Source organism: Elephantulus edwardii, unplaced genomic scaffold (assembly GCF_000299155.1).
Source record: "Elephantulus edwardii isolate Elephantulus edwardi_28Jun2011 unplaced genomic scaffold, EleEdw1.0 scaffold00132, whole genome shotgun sequence".
Taxonomy (NCBI): Eukaryota; Metazoa; Chordata; class Mammalia; order Macroscelidea; family Macroscelididae; genus Elephantulus; species Elephantulus edwardii.
This window is the reverse complement of record NW_006399882.1, coordinates 5,300,297-5,307,671: the sequence shown is the minus strand read 5'-3', so window position 1 is coordinate 5,307,671 and position 7,375 is coordinate 5,300,297.

The window sequence follows — 7,375 nt, the reverse complement described above, 5'->3', positions numbered from 1 at the left end:
AACATCGTGTTGCTATGAGTGACACGCAATTTGACAGCACAAAGCAACAACAACAATATTACTGATCAGATAGGTGGGACCTCTAGTGCTGCTGGGGGAAAATTATTTAGTTCATTTACACTAGAAAAGCACTATTTATGTGAATATAAATTCTTCTTGATAAAATTGCCAAAAACAGCAATGGCACGTGCGATGCAAACAGATCTTTTCTCCTTTGGCTATGATCAGGATATTAAAACTTGTTCTTTATTTCTCTGGCTTTACAAAAGGTACATGAAATTGTTCTGAAATGTCATTTTGCTCTATTTCAAATAGGTGAAGGTTAAAAACCTCTGTGTAGTTGGATCAGAAACAACTCATAGCTAACCTACCAGCAAGTTCTCAGAAGCTGTATATTGCCCGGCGGAGGATTGCCCACCTTTCTCCTTTCAAGCAGCTGGTGGACTAGAACAGCTGTAGGGTTGAAACTGAGCAGATAGTACCAAGCAACAAGAGAAGAAACAAATCTTTTGGGGAACAGATAGCCAAGTCTTTCTCCTAAGCAGCCTCTAGTTGAGTTTGAATCACCCATCTCACAACTCACAGCTGAGTAATTAACCATTTGCATAACACAAAGCAAACCAACCAACCCACATAATGACCCTCCCAGAAGTCCATGCCTTCTTTTTTGCTCAGTGTGGTGGCTGGTGAATTTGAACTGGTGACCTTTCGGTTAGGAGTCCGATATGTAATGTGGTGTGCCACTGGAGCTCCTTCTTAAGTGAAAAAGAAGCACATTGTTTTGTTTTGTTTTTTCCCCCCATCACAGCATTTCTAAAAATGCTCATCTATTGAAAGAATGAAACAAAAAGCAGAGAATTCTTTCAACACAGAAGATAAACTCGGCACTTAGGCTGTAACAACAAGGGGATAAATAAAAGGTCAATTTAAATGTCTCCTGGGCTGGCAAGACAAAGCTGACTTTGTGTAACAATAGAATCCATCCCAAGGAACCAACCAGGTGATGGCAGGAGATAAAACAATACTCTTTATCACTGGCAGATTAATTGGCAAAGACATGTTCTTTCTCTTTAACTTATAGGCTCCTAAGGACAATGAGCTTTTGTCCTTACACCTGTTGAAGGGGGAAGAAGCCCATGACTGAGACCTCATAGGGTTTATGTGAGGCCATGCAGTTCAGATTTCATACCTGCCTCTCTGACAGTACATCCCGTTTCGTAATATGCCTTCTGGTCAAAGGAACTTGGAGACTGAAACTTCAGCATTCAAAGGCTAAGAAGTAAGTCCAAGATTTACACGAAGAGGGCGATAAAATAGGGAAATCACTGCTGGAGCGGAAGAGGTGTGGCATGTTTTGGCTCCGAGTCAGAGTCAGACTCCAGGCTGTCAGGCTCTGGAGATTTTGGCTCTTCCCTCATCCTCAGTTTCTCCCACTTGAACCAGACCCAAGTACAGCCTCAGAGATGTCTGTCAAATGAATGAGCCGTAAGGAGTTTGCTATAAGAAAACAGAACAGAAAAATGTTTTGACAAGATCTGTAGCTGGGGTTTTTCCCCCTAACTAGTTTCCTAAAGCTTCTAGATAGATGTTTGTCTGTGGAGAAGTATGTATTTCTTCACTCTAAATGCTGGCATTGCTGGTTTTGAGAGCTTTCTTTCTCGAAAACCACTCCAATTTTAGTGGCAATCCACCTCCCCTTCTTTTTGGTGCATGAAATTTGAATCTGATCCTTCCTTTGGTTCAAGACAATGGTTCATGGCTTGGATCCAGTCAGGAGAAGCCTGTCTGAACCGTGACCTGAGGGGGAGTCAAAGAAAGACACATAACTTAAATTGAACCAATGAGAAACTCATCTAGGAGTTTTCTGACATTATTTAAAATGAAGTATTCTTTTCTATTGATATAAAGCAAGTCCATAGTTACTAAAGTCATGCATAGGTATGACTTTATGTATTCTGCTGTGGCCTGAAAGATTGGAGGCTTCAGTCTCCTCGGAAGATCAGCCACTCAAAATCCCCCACGTATGACCACAAGTCATGATCACCACGAGTCACAACTGGCTTAACGGCAAATGTTTATTTTAGAGCTGCTAGTGGACTTCAAGGGAACTGTGGTGGTCTAGTGAAAAGAAGGTACACTGCAATCCCCAAAGCACTCAGTTCTAATCCCCCAGTTGCTCTACAGAGGAAGGATGGGCAATCTCTTCTCACACGGTTTCCTGCCTCTGAAAACCCACCGGAGGTCACTTAAAGGTTGATTCTGACACAACAACAACAGCGGACTTCTAAGGGAGCTCTGGTAGCTTAATGGGCAAGGAGTTGCACTACCAGACCAGAGGTAAGTGGTTCAAATTCACCAGATGCTCCACAGGACAAAAATGGGAAATCTCCTCCCATATGGTTTACACCTTCTGAGTATCTGCTGGACGTTAAGCTATGAGTCGGCTCAGAATCAGCAGCATATAACAACAGTGGACTTTTATAGGGAGCACTGGTGGCCAACCCAAAGGCAGGAGGCTTAAGGTAATTAGCAGCTCAGATGGAGAAAGATGGACATTCTCCTTCCTTTCCATTTACAGCATCCAAAAACCTGCTGCAGGGTCAGCTATGAGTCAGATCCCATTTGACAGCAAGGAAAAAAACAAAAAGTGCACTTCTTAGTCCCCAGTTGACAAAAATGTCCTTGAAAAGAAATCTAAATTAGAGGGAAACTGGGCTGAATATGGAGAGAAAATAACTTCTAGTAAAAAAAGCAAAACAACTTGGCCAGCCAAACGTAAAGTCTTTACACTTCCTGGGTCTTTGCACAGGCTGCTAAATTTGCAGTATTTCTGTGACCTCATGACAGTTTACCATGTGTGACTGTTAAGACTATGTGTAAATATGGCTAGCCCATGATTCTCAGTGTTTTGAAAGTAATGATGTCGCTTGCTGATGTTGTTGTTATGTACTGTCAAATTGTCTGTAACTCATAGCAACCCTATGTACATAGCTCTGAACCCTGCCCTATCCTGAGCCAGTCTTAACTGTCTCTGACACACCTGCCGTCATTACTCCAGTTACTGTGTCAATCCATCTCATCAGGGGTCTTCCTCTTCTGTGCTGTCCCTTCACCCTTCCAAACATGATGTCCTTCTTCAAGGATTTGTCCCTCCTGGCTATGTGCACAAAGTATGTGAGATGGAGCTTCAAAATCCTTGCCTCCAAGGAGAAACTTGGTTTCACTCTCCCCAAGACAGACCTATTTGTTCTCTTGAAGGTCCATATGTTTCAGACTCTTCTCCAGTATCACAACTCAAAAGCATCAATTCTTCTTCTGTTATCCTTAGCCATTGTTCACGTCTCTGATGCATAGCAAGTAACTGCTAAGACCATGGCCTGGATCAGGTGCACCTTAGTCTCTAGACTGACATCATTGCTATTCAGTACTCTGAAGAGGTCCCTGACTGCAGATTTTCCCAATGCAATTCATCTTGATTTCTTGACTGCTAGTGGCAAGACTGTGGAGCCAAGCAAGCTGAAGCTGTTAAAAATCTCAGATCTCTTTACTATCATGATGCTGCCAATTGGCCTGGTGATGAGAATCTTTGTCTTCTTGATGTTGAGCATCATTCCATATTGAAGACTCCAGTCCTTGACCTTCTGCAGCAAACACTTCAGGTCCTCTTGAGTTTTGGCAAGCAAAGTTGTTTCATCTGCATAATGTAGGTCATTGATGAGTCTTCCCCCAATCTTGATGCTACATTCCTCCACATAAAGTCCAGCATCCCAAATGATCTGTTATGTATGTGTTCAGATCTGTTATCTACAGGGTCTTTGATTCATAGTAGACTCTGAGGCACAAAACAACAAACCATGTGGCAATGAAGCAATGCTATGAAACTAAATTTTTCCACCTTGTATTGAAATTCTGAGTCACTGATTTTTCACATTTTCACATCCTTCCAATTAGAGCTTTTTCAAGAACTAGGAGATGTCCAGCTCTTCTCTTGGCTAAATAACATTTGTAAATGGATAAGGTAACAAACATCTATAATGGATAGTCCTTTGGATATCACTTTCAAATTCCATTAAAAAGTAGAATTCCCCTTTCTTAAACACATTACTACACTCTGAACTCAAAGTTCTCTCATAACTTAAAAAAAAGTTAGTACATCAAAGTGTCCTACTGAACAGATTGAGACATCAGAGATGAGCCCTTGGGCCATGCCTGGCACAAATTCTTAACACTTGGCCCTGTGCCACCTGTCCCATCACACTCAATGCTCCAGTATCAGTAGGATCTGAACTCCAAAGCTAACGCTGCTTGAACTCGAAAATAACCTCAAAGTTCATGGATGAATCTGTACAATGAAGATAAATGTTCTGCAGCACTTTAACCCCTTCTAGTTTCTTAAGCCACCACCCCCTTTCTAGCTTCATACTTTGGTAGCTTGTATGATGCTGGGATATACCCCACAGCAGGGTCACTCGTGGCAGAGAGGATTCAGACCAGTGCTCAGACTAACACAGACTACGAAGAAAGGTCTGGTGATCTGCTTCTGAAAAATAGCCAATGAGTCACTAGAGGACACTGTTCACCATAGTGCTAGAACCCCGAGGCTGGAAGGCACCCAAATATACATCCTGGTCACAACCACGAACTTGAGCATACCAACATTGGGAAAGCGGCACAGGTCTGAGCAACACTTTGCTTTGTTGTACCTGAGTTGTCCTTAATTGGAGCTGACTCACAGCAACCAAAACCAACAATTTTAAACAGTGAGAACTGGATGCTTCTGTAACAAGAATGGTGCGTCATTCATTACAGCTCTACGTGGTCAAAAAACTCAACCTCATTTCTGTAGAATCAGACCTGACTCATAGTCGACCCTCTAGCAGGTTTTTAAAGGCTGTAAATGGCAGGAGATCCCCTCTCCCATTTTTCTCCTGATGTGGAGAATCTGATGGTGGATTTGAACTACTAAAGAAGTAACACCTTGAGTTAACAACACAACTCCCTATGGACTATAATGCCAGAGGTCCAGCTTATTATAATGCCTCATTTTACACTTGAGGAAATACATATTTTTTCCCAGAAAATTATGCTTTGGGTCACGAAACAGGATATAGCCCAGGTAGCAGGACCCAGACTCTGAACTATAACCGAGTACTGTTTGTTCTTTGTGCATGTGGGAGTGTAGGGGGAAGTGGGCAGGCAGGCTGCCTAAATCATGGCTTTACAATTGTGAAAATGAATGCTATACCTGGAAGGAAGCTTAAATGTCATCTAGTTTGTTAGGAAAACTGAAGTAATGGAGTAGAAGCAACTTACTAAACATCACATTGCAAGTTCAAGAACTTGGCACTGAAATCTAGTTCCAGTATACCTGTTTTTTTAAGTATATATGCAGTTCATACTTCAGGAGGTATGAATAAATCACCACATACCCTGTTATTCAACTAATACCACCATTACAAACACAGCAGTGAAAAAGGAAAAAGAATTCTAGGGCAATTAGTGAATCGTACTGTTGTGAGACTTTGTCCTTTCCTCCACTCCTAGGAAACCTGAACCTCTCCGAACTCCAAAAATTAGAATGTCAACTCCTGGCATTGCTATAGAGCTTCGGGACCCTGTGCCTTTGTTGTGTCCTGTATCCACTCTCATTAGGCAACAGTCTTGCCTTCTCAGTTAAATATATTTAGTATAAATCCTTCATTAACACAAAAGCCAGAACACTTATTTTCTCCCTCCGGATAAGGGGAACTCCATGGGTCAACTGCCAGCGACGTCTCACTGTCATCCCACATGTAAGAGGCAGAGGAAGCAGACCATGTCAGCTGCTGTCCAAGGCAACATGGTGGAGGCATCGAAAGCAGAGAGAGCTCAGCCAAGGCATTAGAGAGCCCTGTGGAGTCTTTTTATACCCTGCCAGGCAGCATTGAAGGGTGCTGACTTAAGAGATGTCACCTTCTCTTAAGAGTTTGGGTATTCCAAATGATCTAGTTAAGGGAAGATGAATTTTGTCCTTCTTCCCACTTTTCTTTGTTTTGAATGGCAGAGCCATCCCTCAATCCACCAGAGCTGTACTGACAACAAACTGAAAAGACAATGAGAGAAAACTCCAGCTCCAAGGACATTTAGGCCCAAATCTCTTTTGATATGAAAGGGACTAAGAAGATGCAGCAGCTCTGCAGGTAACCAGAGACCAAAAGGGGCCTGTGGAACTGTTCTTTCTGGCCCTTCTCAGCTGCAGAGACGGAGAGAGGCTCCTTACTGGAATGAATACACAGACTTCTCAGCCTGAGTCCAGCTTGTATAGCTGACCATCTAGATTGTGGTGTCCTGACTTCATGACTTTGCAGAAACTGGTTTAGGCCACTTGAATTTCTATTCTTCTTATTAATGGAGATGAACTTTGCAAGATTTTGAAGTCATTAAATGATTCTCAAATATTAATGCACATGCATATCTATAAGAGCTCTGCTGGTCTAGTGGCAAGAAGCTGTGTTGTAATCCCAAAGGCATGTGGTTTGAGGCCACCAGCTGCTCCACAGGAGTGGTAGGAACAATCTCCTTCCAAGCAATTAACTGCCTCTGAAAATCCACTGGCGGTTCAGCTATGGCTCAGTTCCAACTCTAAGGTACACCACCACCACCACCACCACAACATGCATATCTATATCCAGTGGACAGAAATTCAATTCAGCAATACCCACTTTCTTTGTCATCTCTGAAGTAAGAGATACTATACAACGAGTGACATCTTCTTCAACATTGGGACCACTAGAAAAACACCCCCTAACTCCCATGTAGTGGTTTATTTTCATTCTTTGGATGTCAGCTTATATGTTGTTCCCTATCAGCAACTCCTGCCCAAGTTAGCATTCCCATACATCTTTGGACTTTCCTTTTGTAGAGTTTATTATATTAATGATTATTTGTTGACAATCTGTCTTTCCTCAAGCACCTTTGCTGGAATAGCTCATAGGGAGTTAAACAGTTTACACACTGAACATGCCCCTCTGGCAGTTCAAATTCACAGGTGACTCTGTTGGGGAAAGGTAGGCAATCTCCTTCTGTGTGATTTATGGACTCAGAAAATCACTGGAGGATCAGCTATGAATCGGCTGAGTTGAGAGTAATGAGTCTGAGTTTTGTGTTCCCCGGTGGATCTATGACAGTCACATAATTCTGTGCCTTGCCCAATGTCTTAGACTGAGCATGTTTTGAGTTATGGATGAACACTGCAAGGTCTTGACACTAAATAAATAAATAAATACTGAAGACTATCCAAAAACGACTGGAAAAGTACATCAGTAGAGAACTGCCAGAAGTCCAGGCTGGGTTTAGAAGGGGTCGTGGTACTAGGGATACTGTAGCTGATGTTAGA